Source organism: Balaenoptera ricei, chromosome 2 (genome assembly GCF_028023285.1).
Source record: "Balaenoptera ricei isolate mBalRic1 chromosome 2, mBalRic1.hap2, whole genome shotgun sequence".
NCBI lineage: Eukaryota > Metazoa > Chordata > Mammalia > Artiodactyla > Balaenopteridae > Balaenoptera > Balaenoptera ricei.
The window spans coordinates 92,187,959-92,214,781 of NC_082640.1; positions in this window are offsets into that span (position 1 = coordinate 92,187,959).

Sequence of the window (26,823 nt, forward strand, 5' to 3'; positions counted from 1 at the left end):
ACTCATACTTTCACGTTAAGCAAAAACAAGTAATTCTTGCAGGGGTCTCTGTCTTTTTCAGCAGCCCTTTTGTAAGACGCACTTTTCCCATATAAAACAATTTTTAACCGCTCCCCCACCCAAAAAGAGAAGTAATGAGACATAAACTTAAAGGGCTTTTTCCTGGCACATTCCATTCTAGTTTACAACCTAGAACACCACTTCCATTAAGGCTCTGTTGCATTAGTAACCAGATTTGGTAAAGGAGAAATGCTGCCGCCTTGTGGCCGTTTCCCACAAGAGCGGCTTTACACCCACAGCTAATGGTCATTAACATTCAGAAGGACTCGGGGCCGTAAAGGACACCTGCCCTCAAAAATTGTGCTGAGGTAAGGAATGGACAAAACAATTCAAAACAGGCCAATTTTTCAAGAAGATAGTATGAAGAGTGAAGTTTTACTCCCTCTCTTTAAAAAAAAAAGGAAAATGGATAAAAGCTCAACCTCAGGAAGTATTAGACTCATGCAATCTAATCTACAAAAAGGTTTCAACGCACACCAGTCGACTGACCATCAGCAAAAAGTCTACAAACAATAAATGCTGAAGGGGCTTTAGAGAACTCTGTACCCTCTACCTGCTGGTGAGACGTAAAGTCGTAACAGCCAACAATGAGAACAGAAAGGAGCTGCATTAAAAAGTAAAAATTGAGGTACCATTTAATCCAGCAGGCACGCCACTGGGCCTCTCACCTGAGAAGACCAGAATCGAGAAGACATAGGCTGCAAAAGCTGCACTGCAGCCTTATTCACAATAGCCAAGACAGTGAAGCAACCAAAATGTTCTTCAACAGGTGAATGGATAAAGAAGAAGTGGTCCATGTACACAATGGAATATTAGCCATGGAAAACAATGAAACACTGCTCTTTGAGGCACCACAGGTGAACCTGGGGATAATCACCAAACATGATGTAAGTCGGAAAGCAAAAGACCTATATCCTATGATATCACTTACAGGGGTTAGCTAATAACTGACACAAATGAACATATTTCCACAGAGAAAGACGCTCACAGAATTAGAAAACAAACTATGCTCATGTAAAAGGAAAGGTGGGGGGAATGGATAAATTAAGATTAGTGTTACTATACGTATACAAATACATATTATATACATTTCTCAAAAAGACCGACCATATAGCAAGGGAGGTCTACAGAAAACGCTGTAATATTTTACATGGGAAGAGGATCTGTACAAGGATAGACATATATAATGTACAAATGAACCAGATTCTGTACACCTAGGACAAACAATATTCTAAAATTGACCCCGATTAAAAAAAGTAAAAAAAAAAAAACAAGAAGAAGTAATGAGACATAAACTTATGGGGGTTTCTCCTGGCACATTCCATTCTAATTTTAAACCTAGGAACACGACTTCCTGGAAGGCTCTGCTGCCTTGGTACCCAGATTTGGGAACGGAGAAATGATGCCTCCTTGTGGCCATTTCCCACAACAGCAGCTTTAAACACATTGCTAAAGGTCACTAAATATTCACCAAACTTGCATTTATTTAAATGACACCTGCCCTCCAAAAGTTCCTGGGGTCGAAAATCGACCAAAATTTCAAAAGAGGGCAACCTTTCAAGATAACAATTTCAAGAGGTATACTGTACTCACATTTTTTTTAACAGAAAACAAAAAGGCGAGGAAAAATGATGAATTTCAGGAATTTTTAAAGACATGCAAACCCAAATTACAAAAACCGATCAGCTCACAGCAGTCAGAATGGCCATTAGCAAAAATGCTGCAAACAATAAATGCTGAAGTGATTGTGGAGAGATGCTTACCCTCTCTTCTATGGGGGACGTGGTAAGAGCCACTAATGAAAACACAATGGAGGTGCTTTGAACATTGAGCTACAGGTCAATCATTCACACCCAGTGCTGGGCGTAACCCCTGAGAAATGAGAATCAAAAAGTCACAGGCTGGCAATCCTGCACTCCAGCAATATTTACCATAGCCAACACTTGGAAGCAACGAAAATATCCATCAATACAGGAATGCACCAAGAAGAAGTGGTCTATGTACACAATGGAATATTACTCCAATAAAAACTATAAATTAAATTTAAAAAACAAACAAAAGTAAGGAGACATCCGCTTTTGTGGGTTTATCCGGGCACATTCCACTCTAATTTATAACCGAGGAACACCACTGGCCGGGAGAGCTGTTTCCCTAGTTACCAGAGTGGGGAACGTAGAAAGGCTGCCATCCTCTGGCCGTTACCTGCAAAAGCAGCTTTAAAACCTGTGCTAATGCTCACTTCATATGAACGAGTATGGCAGGGCTGTAAATGAAACCTGCCCTCAAAATGTTTAGAGGGAGGTAAATGGCCAAAGCATTTCAAAATGTGACACATACTTTAAGAAAACACTTTGAAGAACTAAGCTGTAATCACAGACTGAAAAATAAAAGCACGTGCCTTAAAGCTCAATTTCAACGGATTATGAGACACATGCAAATTCAACCACAAAGAGGTATTATCTCAAACCAGTCAGAATAACCATCAGCAAGAAAACTATAAACAATAAATGCTGAAGGTGTTGTGGAGAAATGCATACGCTCAACTTTAAGAGGGACGTAACTTGGAAAGAGCCACTAATGAGAACTGAATGGAGGTGCCTTTAAAAGGGAAATATTGAGCTACCATATGATCCAGCAGGCCCCTTCCTGGACCTATAACCTCCGAAGACAGAACTGGAAAGACACAGGCAGGCAAAACTGCACTGCACAGTATTACAATAGCCAAGATATGGAAGTAACCAAAAAGTCCACCAACAGATGGGGGGACAAAGAAGAACTGCTACATGTAGAGATGGAATATTAGCTAGCGAAAAAATGAAACAATGCCATTTGCAGCACCATAGATGAGTCTAGAAGGAATCACGCAACTTGTAGTAAGTGAGAAAACGAAAGACACATATCCTATCCTATCACTTGTAGGTGTTACCAAAAAATTGATACCAATGAAGATATTTCCACAGAGAAAGGCAATCACAGATTCATTAAACAAACTGATGGTTCACTAAATGGAAAGGTGTGAGGATTGGATACATTACGATATTGGGGTTAACAGAGATATACAAACACATGTGAAATACAGAATCACCAAAGACCTACAGAATACCAAGAGAAGACTACTCCACATTGTGTCATAACCTACATGGGAAAAGGATACGAAGAAGAAGAGATATATGTATATGTGTGAAAGAACCACATCTTGCACACCTAGAGCAAACAAAATCTTGTAATCAAATTTGCTGTGATAAAAAATAAAAATTTACTTAAAAATACGAACAAGAAGTAATGAGAAGGGGGTGCTCGGGCTCCGGCCCACAGTTCGAGCGGCGAGAGCACTCAGAGACACGACGCGGGCCAGAGGGGAGTGAGCGGGCGCCTCAGTGTCCTCCCCCTTCCCACCCTTCGCCTCGCCGCCTTCTCCCCCCTCAGCCGGACCGGAATTATGTGATCCCGGAAGTTCCGGCGCCACTGCTGTGTGGGATAAACAGTAATGGCGGAGGCTGCAGCTCCGGGAACAACAGCCAAAACATCAAGAGCAGGAGCGGCAGGGGCGGCGGTGGCAGCGGCCTCCCCCACCCCTATCCCCACAGTTACCTCCCCGTCCCTGCGGGCACGGGATTTGGCAGCGACGGCAGCGGCGGCGGCTGGACCAAACAGGTCACCTGCAGGTATTTCATGCATGGGGTTTGTAAGGAAGGAGATAACTGTCGATGCTCACGTGACCTCTCTGAGAGTCCATATGGTGTAGTGTACAAGTATTTTCAGCGAGAGTACTGTATTTACGGAGACCGCTGCAAATATGAACACAGCAAGCCATTGCAACTGCTACAGCTCTAACTGCAAAGTCACCCCTTGCTGCTTCCTCAAGTCTCTCATCAGTAGTTGGACAGATTGGTGAAATGCATATGGGCGAAGCTGAGTCAAGAAATTCAAACTTTTCAACTGTAGGAGCTGGTTCAGAAGACTGGGTGAACGCCATTGAGTTTGTTCCTGGGCAGCCCTACTGTGGCCGTACTGCCTCTTCCTCCACTGAAGCACCCCTGCAGGGCTCAGTGACCAAGGAAGAATCAGAAAAGGAGCAAATTGCAGTGGAAACAAAGAAGCAGATCTGCCCCTATGCTGCAGTGGGAGAGTGCCGATATGGGGAGAACTGTGTGTATCTCCATGGAGACGCGTGTGATATGTGTGGGCTGCAGGTCTTCCATCCAGTGGATGCTGCCCAAAGATCACAACACATCAAATCTTGCATCGAGGCCCATGAGAAGGACATGGAGCTCTCGTTTGCTGTGCAGCACAGCAAGGACATGGTGTGTGGGATCTGCATGGAGGTGGTCTATGAGAAAGCCAACCCCCGCGAGCGCCGCTTCGGAATCCTCTCCAACTGCAACCACACCTACTGTCTCAAATGTATTCGCAAGTGGAGGAGTGCTAAGCAATTTGAGAGCAAGATCATAAAGTACTGCCCAGAATGCCGGATCACATCTAACATTGTCATTCCAAGTGAGTACTGGGTGGAGGAGAAAGAAGAGAAGCAGAAACTCATTCAGAAATACAAGGAGGCAATGAGCAACAAGGTGTGCAGGTATTTTGACGAAGGACGTGGGAGCTGCCCATTTGGAGGGAACTGCGTTTACAAGCATGCGTACCCTGATGCCATAGAGAGGAGCCACAGAGACAGAAAGTGGGAACATCAAGCACATACCGGGCCCAACGAACGAACCACTTCTGGGAGATCATTGAGGAGAGAGGGAAAGGCAACCCCTTTGACAACGACGAAGAAGAGGTTGTCACCTTTAAGCTGGGCGAGATGTTGCTTGTGCTTTTGGCTGCAGGTGGGGACGACGACCTGACGGACTCTGAAGACGAGTGGGACTTGTTTCACGATGAGCTGGAAGATTTTTATGACTTGGATCTATAGCAGCTTTGCTGGGCGTGTGAACTGGTCTGCTGAGCCTCAGACGGCAGCCCTCCCCACTGGTGGCAGCAGTGCCCGTGGTTCTCTTCTAGGCAGGCCTCTCAACTCCAGGTGCTGTCGTAATAATTTTTACCCAGGGCCTGTCTTCTCAATCCCTCACCTTTCCCCAAGGAGTGTGTTGTTTTCTCTGTTTCAAAAAGTTACAAAAATGAATCTTAAAGTTAGTTTTCTTGTAACATGAATTTAACGGTCAGACAGCGTGTAGGTTTGCTGCGTCATCTGTTTTCAGCCAGATTCACACGGTTCAAGGGTAGCATTTCTGGATTTCCAGTACTCATTTTTGAGGACCCCAGGTTCAAAAGTAACAGCATTGGCCCTGCTTTTGGGTCCAAGAATTGGGGTGATAGGTGAAGGATCTGAACTGTGGCGTGGAGCCTTCTGCTATAGACTTAGGCGGATGCTTGAGGTTTCTGGTGAATTCTGCACATCTGTGTTTCTATATCTGTCCCCTGCCCTGGAATCCCCACCCTGTGCACTCGTTCTGTGGTTTTCGTCTCTTGTTTAATTGCACACAAGTACTACTGCTGGGTAACCAGAACCAGGTGCGACTGTGTTGAGATTTTTTACTGTGTTTAGCCTGATAGGAAAATGGTGAAAGAACACATATAAAGATATAGCGGAATAAAATAAATGCAGAGTTGGAAGTTGACTCCCAAGGGCTGATAGACTTGGTACGTGTGAGTGTGTAACAAGCTTCTCATCCCTGCATAGATGCAGTGTCTGTAGCCTTAGTGGAAAAACTCAAGTTTACTGGTTTCAGCCTCGTGTGGCAAATAGATCTTAAAGGACAAAGCAGTATATTGGTAGCTGTTAATAGAGCAGGGCTAGCTCTGTCTATATAAATAGGGAAATGGGCTTAGCCATAGAGGTTCAACTATCTGGTTATCTCATGGATTAACACAAACTGGGTCTCAGTTACACAGTTGTATTTAATGTTTTATGATCTCCTAGACTTTCTAGTCCAGGCACTTTTTGACAAACCTTTGTCCTCATTTGAGGGGTTTTGTTGTCGGGTTCTTGGGTCCGTTTGTGTGGGTATTTGCCTCATTCCATCCCTGAGCTTTGCAGCTAGACAGGTGTGATTCAAAACTATGTTCTAAGGTGTTTCCTGTAGTGGAGTAATTGGCTTGCCGTAGTAAGTCATGTTTTTCCACTAAAAGGGGACGGAGGGGTGGTAATCCACGAGATACGCTAAAGTTAAATTGTTAGAAGAATTCCTTGATCAGAAAATATAAATTTGCGTTTTGTTGCTCTATTTCCTGAAAGTGACTTGGAGATGCCCCTGATTTGTCCATCTACTGCTTTGATTCCTTGGATACCACTCATACTTTCACGTTAAGCAAAAACAAGTAATTCTTGCAGGGGTCTCTGTCTTTTTCAGCAGCCCTTTTGTAAGACGCACTTTTCCCATATAAAACAATTTTTAACCGCTCCCCCACCCAAAAAGAGAAGTAATGAGACATAAACTTAAAGGGCTTTTTCCTGGCACATTCCATTCTAGTTTACAACCTAGAACACCACTTCCATTAAGGCTCTGTTGCATTAGTAACCAGATTTGGTAAAGGAGAAATGCTGCCGCCTTGTGGCCGTTTCCCACAAGAGCGGCTTTACACCCACAGCTAATGGTCATTAACATTCAGAAGGACTCGGGGCCGTAAAGGACACCTGCCCTCAAAAATTGTGCTGAGGTAAGGAATGGACAAAACAATTCAAAACAGGCCAATTTTTCAAGAAGATAGTATGAAGAGTGAAGTTTTACTCCCTCTCTTTAAAAAAAAAAGGAAAATGGATAAAAGCTCAACCTCAGGAAGTATTAGACTCATGCAATCTAATCTACAAAAAGGTTTCAACGCACACCAGTCGACTGACCATCAGCAAAAAGTCTACAAACAATAAATGCTGAAGGGGCTTTAGAGAACTCTGTACCCTCTACCTGCTGGTGAGACGTAAAGTCGTAACAGCCAACAATGAGAACAGAAAGGAGCTGCATTAAAAAGTAAAAATTGAGGTACCATTTAATCCAGCAGGCACGCCACTGGGCCTCTCACCTGAGAAGACCAGAATCGAGAAGACATAGGCTGCAAAAGCTGCACTGCAGCCTTATTCACAATAGCCAAGACAGTGAAGCAACCAAAATGTTCTTCAACAGGTGAATGGATAAAGAAGAAGTGGTCCATGTACACAATGGAATATTAGCCATGGAAAACAATGAAACACTGCTCTTTGAGGCACCACAGGTGAACCTGGGGATAATCACCAAACATGATGTAAGTCGGAAAGCAAAAGACCTATATCCTATGATATCACTTACAGGGGTTAGCTAATAACTGACACAAATGAACATATTTCCACAGAGAAAGACGCTCACAGAATTAGAAAACAAACTATGCTCATGTAAAAGGAAAGGTGGGGGGAATGGATAAATTAAGATTAGTGTTACTATACGTATACAAATACATATTATATACATTTCTCAAAAAGACCGACCATATAGCAAGGGAGGTCTACAGAAAACGCTGTAATATTTTACATGGGAAGAGGATCTGTACAAGGATAGACATATATAATGTACAAATGAACCAGATTCTGTACACCTAGGACAAACAATATTCTAAAATTGACCCCGATTAAAAAAAGTAAAAAAAAAAAAACAAGAAGAAGTAATGAGACATAAACTTATGGGGGTTTCTCCTGGCACATTCCATTCTAATTTTAAACCTAGGAACACGACTTCCTGGAAGGCTCTGCTGCCTTGGTACCCAGATTTGGGAACGGAGAAATGATGCCTCCTTGTGGCCATTTCCCACAACAGCAGCTTTAAACACATTGCTAAAGGTCACTAAATATTCACCAAACTTGCATTTATTTAAATGACACCTGCCCTCCAAAAGTTCCTGGGGTCGAAAATCGACCAAAATTTCAAAAGAGGGCAACCTTTCAAGATAACAATTTCAAGAGGTATACTGTACTCACATTTTTTTTAACAGAAAACAAAAAGGCGAGGAAAAATGATGAATTTCAGGAATTTTTAAAGACATGCAAACCCAAATTACAAAAACCGATCAGCTCACAGCAGTCAGAATGGCCATTAGCAAAAATGCTGCAAACAATAAATGCTGAAGTGATTGTGGAGAGATGCTTACCCTCTCTTCTATGGGGGACGTGGTAAGAGCCACTAATGAAAACACAATGGAGGTGCTTTGAACATTGAGCTACAGGTCAATCATTCACACCCAGTGCTGGGCGTAACCCCTGAGAAATGAGAATCAAAAAGTCACAGGCTGGCAATCCTGCACTCCAGCAATATTTACCATAGCCAACACTTGGAAGCAACGAAAATATCCATCAATACAGGAATGCACCAAGAAGAAGTGGTCTATGTACACAATGGAATATTACTCCAATAAAAACTATAAATTAAATTTAAAAAACAAACAAAAGTAAGGAGACATCCGCTTTTGTGGGTTTATCCGGGCACATTCCACTCTAATTTATAACCGAGGAACACCACTGGCCGGGAGAGCTGTTTCCCTAGTTACCAGAGTGGGGAACGTAGAAAGGCTGCCATCCTCTGGCCGTTACCTGCAAAAGCAGCTTTAAAACCTGTGCTAATGCTCACTTCATATGAACGAGTATGGCAGGGCTGTAAATGAAACCTGCCCTCAAAATGTTTAGAGGGAGGTAAATGGCCAAAGCATTTCAAAATGTGACACATACTTTAAGAAAACACTTTGAAGAACTAAGCTGTAATCACAGACTGAAAAATAAAAGCACGTGCCTTAAAGCTCAATTTCAACAGATTATGAGACACATGCAAATTCAACCACAAAGAGGTATTATCTCAAACCAGTCAGAATAACCATCAGCAAGAAAACTATAAACAATAAATGCTGAAGGTGTTGTGGAGAAATGCATACGCTCAACTTTAAGAGGGACGTAACTTGGAAAGAGCCACTAATGAGAACTGAATGGAGGTGCCTTTAAAAGGGAAATATTGAGCTACCATATGATCCAGCAGGCCCCTTCCTGGACCTATAACCTCCGAAGACAGAACTGGAAAGACACAGGCAGGCAAAACTGCACTGCACAGTATTACAATAGCCAAGATATGGAAGTAACCAAAAAGTCCACCAACAGATGGGGGGACAAAGAAGAACTGCTACATGTAGAGATGGAATATTAGCTAGCGAAAAAATGAAACAATGCCATTTGCAGCACCATAGATGAGTCTAGAAGGAATCACGCAACTTGTAGTAAGTGAGAAAACGAAAGACACATATCCTATCCTATCACTTGTAGGTGTTACCAAAAAATTGATACCAATGAAGATATTTCCACAGAGAAAGGCAATCACAGATTCATTAAACAAACTGATGGTTCACTAAATGGAAAGGTGTGAGGATTGGATACATTACGATATTGGGGTTAACAGAGATATACAAACACATGTGAAATACAGAATCACCAAAGACCTACAGAATACCAAGAGAAGACTACTCCACATTGTGTCATAACCTACATGGGAAAAGGATACGAAGAAGAAGAGATATATGTATATGTGTGAAAGAACCACATCTTGCACACCTAGAGCAAACAAAATCTTGTAATCAAATTTGCTGTGATAAAAAATAAAAATTTACTTAAAAATACGAACAAGAAGTAATGAGAAGGGGGTGCTCGGGCTCCGGCCCACAGTTCGAGCGGCGAGAGCACTCAGAGACACGACGCGGGCCAGAGGGGAGTGAGCGGGCGCCTCAGTGTCCTCCCCCTTCCCACCCTTCGCCTCGCCGCCTTCTCCCCCCTCAGCCGGACCGGAATTATGTGATCCCGGAAGTTCCGGCGCCACTGCTGTGTGGGATAAACAGTAATGGCGGAGGCTGCAGCTCCGGGAACAACAGCCAAAACATCAAGAGCAGGAGCGGCAGGGGCGGCGGTGGCAGCGGCCTCCCCCACCCCTATCCCCACAGTTACCTCCCCGTCCCTGCGGGCACGGGATTTGGCAGCGACGGCAGCGGCGGCGGCTGGACCAAACAGGTCACCTGCAGGTATTTCATGCATGGGGTTTGTAAGGAAGGAGATAACTGTCGATGCTCACGTGACCTCTCTGAGAGTCCATATGGTGTAGTGTACAAGTATTTTCAGCGAGAGTACTGTATTTACGGAGACCGCTGCAAATATGAACACAGCAAGCCATTGCAACTGCTACAGCTCTAACTGCAAAGTCACCCCTTGCTGCTTCCTCAAGTCTCTCATCAGTAGTTGGACAGATTGGTGAAATGCATATGGGCGAAGCTGAGTCAAGAAATTCAAACTTTTCAACTGTAGGAGCTGGTTCAGAAGACTGGGTGAACGCCATTGAGTTTGTTCCTGGGCAGCCCTACTGTGGCCGTACTGCCTCTTCCTCCACTGAAGCACCCCTGCAGGGCTCAGTGACCAAGGAAGAATCAGAAAAGGAGCAAATTGCAGTGGAAACAAAGAAGCAGATCTGCCCCTATGCTGCAGTGGGAGAGTGCCGATATGGGGAGAACTGTGTGTATCTCCATGGAGACGCGTGTGATATGTGTGGGCTGCAGGTCTTCCATCCAGTGGATGCTGCCCAAAGATCACAACACATCAAATCTTGCATCGAGGCCCATGAGAAGGACATGGAGCTCTCGTTTGCTGTGCAGCACAGCAAGGACATGGTGTGTGGGATCTGCATGGAGGTGGTCTATGAGAAAGCCAACCCCCGCGAGCGCCGCTTCGGAATCCTCTCCAACTGCAACCACACCTACTGTCTCAAATGTATTCGCAAGTGGAGGAGTGCTAAGCAATTTGAGAGCAAGATCATAAAGTACTGCCCAGAATGCCGGATCACATCTAACATTGTCATTCCAAGTGAGTACTGGGTGGAGGAGAAAGAAGAGAAGCAGAAACTCATTCAGAAATACAAGGAGGCAATGAGCAACAAGGTGTGCAGGTATTTTGACGAAGGACGTGGGAGCTGCCCATTTGGAGGGAACTGCGTTTACAAGCATGCGTACCCTGATGCCATAGAGAGGAGCCACAGAGACAGAAAGTGGGAACATCAAGCACATACCGGGCCCAACGAACGAACCACTTCTGGGAGATCATTGAGGAGAGAGGGAAAGGCAACCCCTTTGACAACGACGAAGAAGAGGTTGTCACCTTTAAGCTGGGCGAGATGTTGCTTGTGCTTTTGGCTGCAGGTGGGGACGACGACCTGACGGACTCTGAAGACGAGTGGGACTTGTTTCACGATGAGCTGGAAGATTTTTATGACTTGGATCTATAGCAGCTTTGCTGGGCGTGTGAACTGGTCTGCTGAGCCTCAGACGGCAGCCCTCCCCACTGGTGGCAGCAGTGCCCGTGGTTCTCTTCTAGGCAGGCCTCTCAACTCCAGGTGCTGTCGTAATAATTTTTACCCAGGGCCTGTCTTCTCAATCCCTCACCTTTCCCCAAGGAGTGTGTTGTTTTCTCTGTTTCAAAAAGTTACAAAAATGAATCTTAAAGTTAGTTTTCTTGTAACATGAATTTAACGGTCAGACAGCGTGTAGGTTTGCTGCGTCATCTGTTTTCAGCCAGATTCACACGGTTCAAGGGTAGCATTTCTGGATTTCCAGTACTCATTTTTGAGGACCCCAGGTTCAAAAGTAACAGCATTGGCCCTGCTTTTGGGTCCAAGAATTGGGGTGATAGGTGAAGGATCTGAACTGTGGCGTGGAGCCTTCTGCTATAGACTTAGGCGGATGCTTGAGGTTTCTGGTGAATTCTGCACATCTGTGTTTCTATATCTGTCCCCTGCCCTGGAATCCCCACCCTGTGCACTCGTTCTGTGGTTTTCGTCTCTTGTTTAATTGCACACAAGTACTACTGCTGGGTAACCAGAACCAGGTGCGACTGTGTTGAGATTTTTTACTGTGTTTAGCCTGATAGGAAAATGGTGAAAGAACACATATAAAGATATAGCGGAATAAAATAAATGCAGAGTTGGAAGTTGACTCCCAAGGGCTGATAGACTTGGTACGTGTGAGTGTGTAACAAGCTTCTCATCCCTGCATAGATGCAGTGTCTGTAGCCTTAGTGGAAAAACTCAAGTTTACTGGTTTCAGCCTCGTGTGGCAAATAGATCTTAAAGGACAAAGCAGTATATTGGTAGCTGTTAATAGAGCAGGGCTAGCTCTGTCTATATAAATAGGGAAATGGGCTTAGCCATAGAGGTTCAACTATCTGGTTATCTCATGGATTAACACAAACTGGGTCTCAGTTACACAGTTGTATTTAATGTTTTATGATCTCCTAGACTTTCTAGTCCAGGCACTTTTTGACAAACCTTTGTCCTCATTTGAGGGGTTTTGTTGTCGGGTTCTTGGGTCCGTTTGTGTGGGTATTTGCCTCATTCCATCCCTGAGCTTTGCAGCTAGACAGGTGTGATTCAAAACTATGTTCTAAGGTGTTTCCTGTAGTGGAGTAATTGGCTTGCCGTAGTAAGTCATGTTTTTCCACTAAAAGGGGACGGAGGGGTGGTAATCCACGAGATACGCTAAAGTTAAATTGTTAGAAGAATTCCTTGATCAGAAAATATAAATTTGCGTTTTGTTGCTCTATTTCCTGAAAGTGACTTGGAGATGCCCCTGATTTGTCCATCTACTGCTTTGATTCCTTGGATACCACTCATACTTTCACGTTAAGCAAAAACAAGTAATTCTTGCAGGGGTCTCTGTCTTTTTCAGCAGCCCTTTTGTAAGACGCACTTTTCCCATATAAAACAATTTTTAACCGCTCCCCCACCCAAAAAGAGAAGTAATGAGACATAAACTTAAAGGGCTTTTTCCTGGCACATTCCATTCTAGTTTACAACCTAGAACACCACTTCCATTAAGGCTCTGTTGCATTAGTAACCAGATTTGGTAAAGGAGAAATGCTGCCGCCTTGTGGCCGTTTCCCACAAGAGCGGCTTTACACCCACAGCTAATGGTCATTAACATTCAGAAGGACTCGGGGCCGTAAAGGACACCTGCCCTCAAAAATTGTGCTGAGGTAAGGAATGGACAAAACAATTCAAAACAGGCCAATTTTTCAAGAAGATAGTATGAAGAGTGAAGTTTTACTCCCTCTCTTTAAAAAAAAAAGGAAAATGGATAAAAGCTCAACCTCAGGAAGTATTAGACTCATGCAATCTAATCTACAAAAAGGTTTCAACGCACACCAGTCGACTGACCATCAGCAAAAAGTCTACAAACAATAAATGCTGAAGGGGCTTTAGAGAACTCTGTACCCTCTACCTGCTGGTGAGACGTAAAGTCGTAACAGCCAACAATGAGAACAGAAAGGAGCTGCATTAAAAAGTAAAAATTGAGGTACCATTTAATCCAGCAGGCACGCCACTGGGCCTCTCACCTGAGAAGACCAGAATCGAGAAGACATAGGCTGCAAAAGCTGCACTGCAGCCTTATTCACAATAGCCAAGACAGTGAAGCAACCAAAATGTTCTTCAACAGGTGAATGGATAAAGAAGAAGTGGTCCATGTACACAATGGAATATTAGCCATGGAAAACAATGAAACACTGCTCTTTGAGGCACCACAGGTGAACCTGGGGATAATCACCAAACATGATGTAAGTCGGAAAGCAAAAGACCTATATCCTATGATATCACTTACAGGGGTTAGCTAATAACTGACACAAATGAACATATTTCCACAGAGAAAGACGCTCACAGAATTAGAAAACAAACTATGCTCATGTAAAAGGAAAGGTGGGGGGAATGGATAAATTAAGATTAGTGTTACTATACGTATACAAATACATATTATATACATTTATCAAAAAGACCGACCATATAGCAAGGGAGGTCTACAGAAAACGCTGTAATATTTTACATGGGAAGAGGATCTGTACAAGGATAGACATATATAATGTACAAATGAACCAGATTCTGTACACCTAGGACAAACAATATTCTAAAATTGACCCCGATTAAAAAAAGTAAAAAAAAAAAAACAAGAAGAAGTAATGAGACATAAACTTATGGGGGTTTCTCCTGGCACATTCCATTCTAATTTTAAACCTAGGAACACGACTTCCTGGAAGGCTCTGCTGCCTTGGTACCCAGATTTGGGAACGGAGAAATGATGCCTCCTTGTGGCCATTTCCCACAACAGCAGCTTTAAACACATTGCTAAAGGTCACTAAATATTCACCAAACTTGCATTTATTTAAATGACACCTGCCCTCCAAAAGTTCCTGGGGTCGAAAATCGACCAAAATTTCAAAAGAGGGCAACCTTTCAAGATAACAATTTCAAGAGGTATACTGTACTCACATTTTTTTTAACAGAAAACAAAAAGGCGAGGAAAAATGATGAATTTCAGGAATTTTTAAAGACATGCAAACCCAAATTACAAAAACCGATCAGCTCACAGCAGTCAGAATGGCCATTAGCAAAAATGCTGCAAACAATAAATGCTGAAGTGATTGTGGAGAGATGCTTACCCTCTCTTCTATGGGGGACGTGGTAAGAGCCACTAATGAAAACACAATGGAGGTGCTTTGAACATTGAGCTACAGGTCAATCATTCACACCCAGTGCTGGGCGTAACCCCTGAGAAATGAGAATCAAAAAGTCACAGGCTGGCAATCCTGCACTCCAGCAATATTTACCATAGCCAACACTTGGAAGCAACGAAAATATCCATCAATACAGGAATGCACCAAGAAGAAGTGGTCTATGTACACAATGGAATATTACTCCAATAAAAACTATAAATTAAATTTAAAAAACAAACAAAAGTAAGGAGACATCCGCTTTTGTGGGTTTATCCGGGCACATTCCACTCTAATTTATAACCGAGGAACACCACTGGCCGGGAGAGCTGTTTCCCTAGTTACCAGAGTGGGGAACGTAGAAAGGCTGCCATCCTCTGGCCGTTACCTGCAAAAGCAGCTTTAAAACCTGTGCTAATGCTCACTTCATATGAACGAGTATGGCAGGGCTGTAAATGAAACCTGCCCTCAAAATGTTTAGAGGGAGGTAAATGGCCAAAGCATTTCAAAATGTGACACATACTTTAAGAAAACACTTTGAAGAACTAAGCTGTAATCACAGACTGAAAAATAAAAGCACGTGCCTTAAAGCTCAATTTCAACAGATTATGAGACACATGCAAATTCAACCACAAAGAGGTATTATCTCAAACCAGTCAGAATAACCATCAGCAAGAAAACTATAAACAATAAATGCTGAAGGTGTTGTGGAGAAATGCATACGCTCAACTTTAAGAGGGACGTAACTTGGAAAGAGCCACTAATGAGAACTGAATGGAGGTGCCTTTAAAAGGGAAATATTGAGCTACCATATGATCCAGCAGGCCCCTTCCTGGACCTATAACCTCCGAAGACAGAACTGGAAAGACACAGGCAGGCAAAACTGCACTGCACAGTATTACAATAGCCAAGATATGGAAGTAACCAAAAAGTCCACCAACAGATGGGGGGACAAAGAAGAACTGCTACATGTAGAGATGGAATATTAGCTAGCGAAAAAATGAAACAATGCCATTTGCAGCACCATAGATGAGTCTAGAAGGAATCACGCAACTTGTAGTAAGTGAGAAAACGAAAGACACATATCCTATCCTATCACTTGTAGGTGTTACCAAAAAATTGATACCAATGAAGATATTTCCACAGAGAAAGGCAATCACAGATTCATTAAACAAACTGATGGTTCACTAAATGGAAAGGTGTGAGGATTGGATACATTACGATATTGGGGTTAACAGAGATATACAAACACATGTGAAATACAGAATCACCAAAGACCTACAGAATACCAAGAGAAGACTACTCCACATTGTGTCATAACCTACATGGGAAAAGGATACGAAGAAGAAGAGATATATGTATATGTGTGAAAGAACCACATCTTGCACACCTAGAGCAAACAAAATCTTGTAATCAAATTTGCTGTGATAAAAAATAAAAATTTACTTAAAAATACGAACAAGAAGTAATGAGAAGGGGGTGCTCGGGCTCCGGCCCACAGTTCGAGCGGCGAGAGCACTCAGAGACACGACTCGGGCCAGAGGGGAGTGAGCGGGCGCCTCAGTGTCCTCCCCCTTCCCACCCTTCGCCTCGCCGCCTTCTCCCCCCTCAGCCGGACCGGAATTATGTGATCCCGGAAGTTCCGGCGCCACTGCTGTGTGGGATAAACAGTAATGGCGGAGGCTGCAGCTCCGGGAACAACAGCCAAAACATCAAGAGCAGGAGCGGCAGGGGCGGCGGTGGCAGCGGCCTCCCCCACCCCTATCCCCACAGTTACCTCCCCGTCCCTGCGGGCACGGGATTTGGCAGCGACGGCAGCGGCGGCGGCTGGACCAAACAGGTCACCTGCAGGTATTTCATGCATGGGGTTTGTAAGGAAGGAGATAACTGTCGATGCTCACGTGACCTCTCTGAGAGTCCATATGGTGTAGTGTACAAGTATTTTCAGCGAGAGTACTGTATTTACGGAGACCGCTGCAAATATGAACACAGCAAGCCATTGCAACTGCTACAGCTCTAACTGCAAAGTCACCCCTTGCTGCTTCCTCAAGTCTCTCATCAGTAGTTGGACAGATTGGTGAAATGCATATGGGCGAAGCTGAGTCAAGAAATTCAAACTTTTCAACTGTAGGAGCTGGTTCAGAAGACTGGGTGAACGCCATTGAGTTTGTTCCTGGGCAGCCCTACTGTGGCCGTACTGCCTCTTCCTCCACTGAAGCACCCCTGCAGGGCTCAGTGACCAAGGAAGAATCAGAAAAGGAGCAAATTGCAGTGGAAACAAAGAAGCAGATCTGCCCCTATGCTGCAGTGGGAGAGTGCCGATATGGGGAGAACTGTGTGTATCTCCATGGAGACGCGTGTGATATGTGTGGGCTGCAGGTCTTCCATCCAGTGGATGCTGCCCAAAGATCACAACACATCAAATCTTGCATCGAGGCCCATGAGAAGGACATGGAGCTCTCGTTTGCTGTGCAGCACAGCAAGGACATGGTGTGTGGGATCTGCATGGAGGTGGTCTATGAGAAAGCCAACCCCCGCGAGCGCCGCTTCGGAATCCTCTCCAACTGCAACCACACCTACTGTCTCAAATGTATTCGCAAGTGGAGGAGTGCTAAGCAATTTGAGAGCAAGATCATAAAGTACTGCCCAGAATGCCGGATCACATCTAACATTGTCATTCCAAGTGAGTACTGGGTGGAGGAGAAAGAAGAGAAGCAGAAACTCATTCAGAAATACAAGGAGGCAATGAGCAACAAGGTGTGCAGGTATTTTGACGAAGGACGTGGGAGCTGCCCATTTGGAGGGAACTGCGTTTACAAGCATGCGTACCCTGATGCCATAGAGAGGAGCCACAGAGACAGAAAGTGGGAACATCAAGCACATACCGGGCCCAACGAACGAACCACTTCTGGGAGATCATTGAGGAGAGAGGGAAAGGCAACCCCTTTGACAACGACGAAGAAGAGGTTGTCACCTTTAAGCTGGGCGAGATGTTGCTTGTGCTTTTGGCTGCAGGTGGGGACGACGACCTGACGGACTCTGAAGACGAGTGGGACTTGTTTCACGATGAGCTGGAAGATTTTTATGACTTGGATCTATAGCAGCTTTGCTGGGCGTGTGAACTGGTCTGCTGAGCCTCAGACGGCAGCCCTCCCCACTGGTGGCAGCAGTGCCCGTGGTTCTCTTCTAGGCAGGCCTCTCAACTCCAGGTGCTGTCGTAATAATTTTTACCCAGGGCCTGTCTTCTCAATCCCTCACCTTTCCCCAAGGAGTGTGTTGTTTTCTCTGTTTCAAAAAGTTACAAAAATGAATCTTAAAGTTAGTTTTCTTGTAACATGAATTTAACGGTCAGACAGCGTGTAGGTTTGCTGCGTCATCTGTTTTCAGCCAGATTCACACGGTTCAAGGGTAGCATTTCTGGATTTCCAGTACTCATTTTTGAGGACCCCAGGTTCAAAAGTAACAGCATTGGCCCTGCTTTTGGGTCCAAGAATTGGGGTGATAGGTGAAGGATCTGAACTGTGGCGTGGAGCCTTCTGCTATAGACTTAGGCGGATGCTTGAGGTTTCTGGTGAATTCTGCACATCTGTGTTTCTATATCTGTCCCCTGCCCTGGAATCCCCACCCTGTGCACTCGTTCTGTGGTTTTCGTCTCTTGTTTAATTGCACACAAGTACTACTGCTGGGTAACCAGAACCAGGTGCGACTGTGTTGAGATTTTTTACTGTGTTTAGCCTGATAGGAAAATGGTGAAAGAACACATATAAAGATATAGCGGAATAAAATAAATGCAGAGTTGGAAGTTGACTCCCAAGGGCTGATAGACTTGGTACGTGTGAGTGTGTAACAAGCTTCTCATCCCTGCATAGATGCAGTGTCTGTAGCCTTAGTGGAAAAACTCAAGTTTACTGGTTTCAGCCTCGTGTGGCAAATAGATCTTAAAGGACAAAGCAGTATATTGGTAGCTGTTAATAGAGCAGGGCTAGCTCTGTCTATATAAATAGGGAAATGGGCTTAGCCATAGAGGTTCAACTATCTGGTTATCTCATGGATTAACACAAACTGGGTCTCAGTTATACAGTTGTATTTAATGTTTTATGATCTCCTAGACTTTCTAGTCCAGGCACTTTTTGACAAACCTTTGTCCTCATTTGAGGGGTTTTGTTGTCGGGTTCTTGGGTCCGTTTGTGTGGGTATTTGCCTCATTCCATCCCTGAGCTTTGCAGCTAGACAGGTGTGATTCAAAACTATGTTCTAAGGTGTTTCCTGTAGTGGAGTAATTGGCTTGCCGTAGTAAGTCATGTTTTTCCACTAAAAGGGGACGGAGGGGTGGTAATCCACGAGATACGCTAAAGTTAAATTGTTAGAAGAATTCCTTGATCAGAAAATATAAATTTGCGTTTTGTTGCTCTATTTCCTGAAAGTGACTTGGAGATGCCCCTGATTTGTCCATCTACTGCTTTGATTCCTTGGATACCACTCATACTTTCACGTTAAGCAAAAACAAGTAATTCTTGCAGGGGTCTCTGTCTTTTTCAGCAGCCCTTTTGTAAGACGCACTTTTCCCATATAAAACAATTTTTAACCGCTCCCCCACCCAAAAAGAGAAGTAATGAGACATAAACTTAAAGGGCTTTTTCCTGGCACATTCCATTCTAGTTTACAACCTAGAACACCACTTCCATTAAGGCTCTGTTGCATTAGTAACCAGATTTGGTAAAGGAGAAATGCTGCCGCCTTGTGGCCGTTTCCCACAAGAGCGGCTTTACACCCACAGCTAATGGTCATTAACATTCAGAAGGACTCGGGGCCGTAAAGGACACCTGCCCTCAAAAATTGTGCTGAGGTAAGGAATGGACAAAACAATTCAAAACAGGCCAATTTTTCAAGAAGATAGTATGAAGAGTGAAGTTTTACTCCCTCTCTTTAAAAAAAAAAGGAAAATGGATAAAAGCTCAACCTCAGGAAGTATTAGACTCATGCAATCTAATCTACAAAAAGGTTTCAACGCACACCAGTCGACTGACCATCAGCAAAAAGTCTACAAACAATAAATGCTGAAGGGGCTTTAGAGAACTCTGTACCCTCTACCTGCTGGTGAGACGTAAAGTCGTAACAGCCAACAATGAGAACAGAAAGGAGCTGCATTAAAAAGTAAAAATTGAGGTACCATTTAATCCAGCAGGCACGCCACTGGGCCTCTCACCTGAGAAGACCAGAATCGAGAAGACATAGGCTGCAAAAGCTGCACTGCAGCCTTATTCACAATAGCCAAGACAGTGAAGCAACCAAAATGTTCTTCAACAGGTGAATGGATAAAGAAGAAGTGGTCCATGTACACAATGGAATATTAGCCATGGAAAACAATGAAACACTGCTCTTTGAGGCACCACAGGTGAACCTGGGGATAATCACCAAACATGATGTAAGTCGGAAAGCAAAAGACCTATATCCTATGATATCACTTACAGGGGTTAGCTAATAACTGACACAAATGAACATATTTCCACAGAGAAAGACGCTCACAGAATTAGAAAACAAACTATGCTCATGTAAAAGGAAAGGTGGGGGGAATGGATAAATTAAGATTAGTGTTACTATACGTATACAAATACATATTATATACATTTATCAAAAAGACCGACCATATAGCAAGGGAGGTCTACAGAAAACGCTGTAATATTTTACATGGGAAGAGGATCTGTACAAGGATAGACATATATAATGTACAAATGAACCAGATTCTGTACACCTAGGACAAACAATATTCTAAAATTGACCCCGATTAAAAAAAGTAAAAAAAAAAAAACAAGAAGAAGTAATGAGACATAAACTTATGGGGGTTTCTCCTGGCACATTCCATTCTAATTTTAAACCTAGGAACACGACTTCCTGGAAGGCTCTGCTGCCTTGGTACCCAGATTTGGGAACGGAGAAATGATGCCTCCTTGTGGCCATTTCCCACAACAGCAGCTTTAAACACATTGCTAAAGGTCACTAAATATTCACCAAACTTGCATTTATTTAAATGACACCTGCCCTCCAAAAGTTCCTGGGGTCGAAAATCGACCAAAATTTCAAAAGAGGGCAACCTTTCAAGATGACAATTTCAAGAGGTATACTGTACTCACATTTTTTTTAACAGAAAACAAAAAGGCGAGGAAAAATGATGAATTTCAGGAATTTTTAAAGACATGCAAACCCAAATTACAAAAACCGATCAGCTCACAGCAGTCAGAATGGCCATTAGCAAAAATGCTGCAAACAATAAATGCTGAAGTGATTGTGGAGAGATGCTTACCCTCTCTTCTATGGGGGACGTGGTAAGAGCCACTAATGAAAACACAATGGAGGTGCTTTGAACATTGAGCTACAGGTCAATCATTCACACCCAGTGCTGGGCGTAACCCCTGAGAAATGAGAATCAAAAAGTCACAGGCTGGCAATCCTGCACTCCAGCAATATTTACCATAGCCAACACTTGGAAGCAACGAAAATATCCATCAATACAGGAATGCACCAAGAAGAAGTGGTCTATGTACACAATGGACTATTACTCCAATAAAAACTATAAATTAAATTTAAAAAACAAACAAAAGTAAGGAGACATCCGCTTTTGTGGGTTTATCCGGGCACATTCCACTCTAATTTATAACCGAGGAACACCACTGGCCGGGAGAGCTGTTTCCCTAGTTACCAGAGTGGGGAACGTAGAAAGGCTGCCATCCTCTGGCCGTTACCTGCAAAAGCAGCTTTAAAACCTGTGCTAATGCTCACTTCATATGAACGAGTATGGCAGGGCTGTAAATGAAACCTGCCCTCAAAATGTTTAGAGGGAGGTAAATGGCCAAAGCATTTCAAAATGTGACACATACTTTAAGAAAACACTTTGAAGAACTAAGCTGTAATCACAGACTGAAAAATAAAAGCACGTGCCTTAAAGCTCAATTTCAACGGATTATGAGACACATGCAAATTCAACCACAAAGAGGTATTATCTCAAACCAGTCAGAATAACCATCAGCAAGAAAACTATAAACAATAAATGCTGAAGGTGTTGTGGAGAAATGCATACGCTCAACTTTAAGAGGGACGTAACTTGGAAAGAGCCACTAATGAGAACTGAATGGAGGTGCCTTTAAAAGGGAAATATTGAGCTACCATATGATCCAGCAGGCCCCTTCCTGGACCTATAACCTCCGAAGACAGAACTGGAAAGACACAGGCAGGCAAAACTGCACTGCACAGTATTACAATAGCCAAGATATGGAAGTAACCAAAAAGTCCACCAACAGATGGGGGGACAAAGAAGAACTGCTACATGTAGAGATGGAATATTAGCTAGCGAAAAAATGAAACAATGCCATTTGCAGCACCATAGATGAGTCTAGAAGGAATCACGCAACTTGTAGTAAGTGAGAAAACGAAAGACACATATCCTATCCTATCACTTGTAGGTGTTACCAAAAAATTGATACCAATGAAGATATTTCCACAGAGAAAGGCAATCACAGATTCATTAAACAAACTGATGGTTCACTAAATGGAAAGGTGTGAGGATTGGATACATTACGATATTGGGGTTAACAGAGATATACAAACACATGTGAAATACAGAATCACCAAAGACCTACAGAATACCAAGAGAAGACTACTCCACATTGTGTCATAACCTACATGGGAAAAGGATACGAAGAAGAAGAGATATATGTATATGTGTGAAAGAACCACATCTTGCACACCTAGAGCAAACAAAATCTTGTAATCAAATTTGCTGTGATAAAAAATAAAAATTTACTTAAAAATACGAACAAGAAGTAATGAGAAGGGGGTGCTCGGGCTCCGGCCCACAGTTCGAGCGGCGAGAGCACTCAGAGACACGACGCGGGCCAGAGGGGAGTGAGCGGGCGCCTCAGAGTCCTCCCCCTTCCCACCCTTCGCCTCGCCGCCTTCTCCCCCCTCAGCCGGACCGGAATTATGTGATCCCGGAAGTTCCGGCGCCACTGCTGTGTGGGATAAACAGTAATGGCGGAGGCTGCAGCTCCGGGAACAACAGCCAAAACATCAAGAGCAGGAGCGGCAGGGGCGGCGGTGGCAGCGGCCTCCCCCACCCCTATCCCCACAGTTACCTCCCCGTCCCTGCGGGCACGGGATTTGGCAGCGACGGCAGCGGCGGCGGCCGGACCAAACAGGTCACCTGCAGGTATTTCATGCATGGGGTTTGTAAGGAAGGAGATAACTGTCGATGCTCACGTGACCTCTCTGAGAGTCCATATGGTGTAGTGTACAAGTATTTTCAGCGAGAGTACTGTATTTACGGAGACCGCTGCAAATATGAACACAGCAAGCCATTGCAACTGCTACAGCTCTAACTGCAAAGTCACCCCTTGCTGCTTCCTCAAGTCTCTCATCAGTAGTTGGACAGATTGGTGAAATGCATATGGGCGAAGCTGAGTCAAGAAATTCAAACTTTTCAACTGTAGGAGCTGGTTCAGAAGACTGGGTGAACGCCATTGAGTTTGTTCCTGGGCAGCCCTACTGTGGCCGTACTGCCTCTTCCTCCACTGAAGCACCCCTGCAGGGCTCAGTGACCAAGGAAGAATCAGAAAAGGAGCAAATTGCAGTGGAAACAAAGAAGCAGATCTGCCCCTATGCTGCAGTGGGAGAGTGCCGATATGGGGAGAACTGTGTGTATCTCCATGGAGACGCGTGTGATATGTGTGGGCTGCAGGTCTTCCATCCAGTGGATGCTGCCCAAAGATCACAACACATCAAATCTTGCATCGAGGCCCATGAGAAGGACATGGAGCTCTCGTTTGCTGTGCAGCACAGCAAGGACATGGTGTGTGGGATCTGCATGGAGGTGGTCTATGAGAAAGCCAACCCCCGCGAGCGCCGCTTCGGAATCCTCTCCAACTGCAACCACACCTACTGTCTCAAATGTATTCGCAAGTGGAGGAGTGCTAAGCAATTTGAGAGCAAGATCATAAAGTACTGCCCAGAATGCCGGATCACATCTAACATTGTCATTCCAAGTGAGTACTGGGTGGAGGAGAAAGAAGAGAAGCAGAAACTCATTCAGAAATACAAGGAGGCAATGAGCAACAAGGTGTGCAGGTATTTTGACGAAGGACGTGGGAGCTGCCCATTTGGAGGGAACTGCGTTTACAAGCATGCGTACCCTGATGCCATAGAGAGGAGCCACAGAGACAGAAAGTGGGAACATCAAGCACATACCGGGCCCAACGAACGAACCACTTCTGGGAGATCATTGAGGAGAGAGGGAAAGGCAACCCCTTTGACAACGACGAAGAAGAGGTTGTCACCTTTAAGCTGGGCGAGATGTTGCTTGTGCTTTTGGCTGCAGGTGGGGACGACGACCTGACGGACTCTGAAGACGAGTGGGACTTGTTTCACGATGAGCTGGAAGATTTTTATGACTTGGATCTATAGCAGCTTTGCTGGGCGTGTGAACTGGTCTGCTGAGCCTCAGACGGCAGCCCTCCCCACTGGTGGCAGCAGTGCCCGTGGTTCTCTTCTAGGCAGGCCTCTCAACTCCAGGTGCTGTCGTAATAATTTTTACCCAGGGCCTGTCTTCTCAATCCCTCACCTTTCCCCAAGGAGTGTGTTGTTTTCTCTGTTTCAAAAAGTTACAAAAATGAATCTTAAAGTTAGTTTTCTTGTAACATGAATTTAACGGTCAGACAGCGTGTAGGTTTGCTGCGTCATCTGTTTTCAGCCAGATTCACACGGTTCAAGGGTAGCATTTCTGGATTTCCAGTACTCATTTTTGAGGACCCCAGGTTCAAAAGTAACAGCATTGGCCCTGCTTTTGGGTCCAAGAATTGGGGTGATAGGTGAAGGATCTGAACTGTGGCGTGGAGCCTTCTGCTATAGACTTAGGCGGATGCTTGAGGTTTCTGGTGAATTCTGCACATCTGTGTTTCTATATCTGTCCCCTGCCCTGGAATCCCCACCCTGTGCACTCGTTCTGTGGTTTTCGTCTCTTGTTTAATTGCACACAAGTACTACTGCTGGGTAACCAGAACCAGGTGCGACTGTGTTGAGATTTTTTACTGTGTTTAGCCTGATAGGAAAATGGTGAAAGAACACATATAAAGATATAGCGGAATAAAATAAATGCAGAGTTGGAAGTTGACTCCCAAGGGCTGATAGACTTGGTACGTGTGAGTGTGTAACAAGCTTCTCATCCCTGCATAGATGCAGTGTCTGTAGCCTTAGTGGAAAAACTCAAGTTTACTGGTTTCAGCCTCGTGTGGCAAATAGATCTTAAAGGACAAAGCAGTATATTGGTAGCTGTTAATAGAGCAGGGCTAGCTCTGTCTATATAAATAGGGAAATGGGCTTAGCCATAGAGGTTCAACTATCTGGTTATCTCATGGATTAACACAAACTGGGTCTCAGTTACACAGTTGTATTTAAAGTTTTATGATCTCCTAGACTTTCTAGTCCAGGCACTTTTTGACAAACCTTTGTCCTCATTTGAGGGGTTTTGTTGTCGGGTTCTTGGGTCCGTTTGTGTGGGTATTTGCCTCATTCCATCCCTGAGCTTTGCAGCTAGACAGGTGTGATTCAAAACTATGTTCTAAGGTGTTTCCTGTAGTGGAGTAATTGGCTTGCCGTAGTAAGTCATGTTTTTCCACTAAAAGGGGACGGAGGGGTGGTAATCCACGAGATACGCTAAAGTTAAATTGTTAGAAGAATTCCTTGATCAGAAAATATAAATTTGCGTTTTGTTGCTCTATTTCCTGAAAGTGACTTGGAGATGCCCCTGATTTGTCCATCTACTGCTTTGATTCCTTGGATACCACTCATACTTTCACGTTAAGCAAAAACAAGTAATTCTTGCAGGGGTCTCTGTCTTTTTCAGCAGCCCTTTTGTAAGACGCACTTTTCCCATATAAAACAATTTTTAACCGCCCCCCCACCCAAAAAGAGAAGTAATGAGACATAAACTTAAAGGGCTTTTTCCTGGCACATTCCATTCTAGTTTACAACCTAGAACACCACTTCCATTAAGGCTCTGTTGCATTAGTAACCAGATTTGGTAAAGGAGAAATGCTGCCGCCTTGTGGCCGTTTCCCACAAGAGCGGCTTTACACCCACAGCTAATGGTCATTAACATTCAGAAGGACTCGGGGCCGTAAAGGACACCTGCCCTCAAAAATTGTGCTGAGGTAAGGAATGGACAAAACAATTCAAAACAGGCCAATTTTTCAAGAAGATAGTATGAAGAGTGAAGTTTTACTCCCTCTCTTTAAAAAAAAAAGGAAAATGGATAAAAGCTCAACCTCAGGAAGTATTAGACTCATGCAATCTAATCTACAAAAAGGTTTCAACGCACACCAGTCGACTGACCATCAGCAAAAAGTCTACAAACAATAAATGCTGAAGGGGCTTTAGAGAACTCTGTACCCTCTACCTGCTGGTGAGACGTAAAGTCGTAACAGCCAACAATGAGAACAGAAAGGAGCTGCATTAAAAAGTAAAAATTGAGGTACCATTTAATCCAGCAGGCACGCCACTGGGCCTCTCACCTGAGAAGACCAGAATCGAGAAGACATAGGCTGCAAAAGCTGCACTGCAGCCTTATTCACAATAGCCAAGACAGTGAGGCAACCAAAATGTTCTTCAACAGGTGAATGGATAAAGAAGAAGTGGTCCATGTACACAATGGAATATTAGCCATGGAAAACAATGAAACACTGCTCTTTGAGGCACCACAGGTGAACCTGGGGATAATCACCAAACATGATGTAAGTCGGAAAGCAAAAGACCTATGTCCTATGATATCACTTACAGGGGTTAGCTAATAACTGACACAAATGAACATATTTCCACAGAGAAAGACGCTCACAGAATTAGAAAACAAACTATGCTCATGTAAAAGGAAAGGTGGGGGGAATGGATAAATTAAGATTAGTGTTACTATACGTATACAAATACATATTATATACATTTCTCAAAAAGACCGACCATATAGCAAGGGAGGTCTACAGAAAACGCTGTAATATTTTACATGGGAAGAGGATCTGTACAAGGATAGACATATATAATGTACAAATGAACCAGATTCTGTACACCTAGGACAAACAATATTCTAAAATTGACCCCGATTAAAAAAAGTAAAAAAAAAAAACAAGAAGAAGTAATGAGACATAAACTTATGGGGGTTTCTCCTGGCACATTCCATTCTAATTTAAAACCTAGGAACACGACTTCCT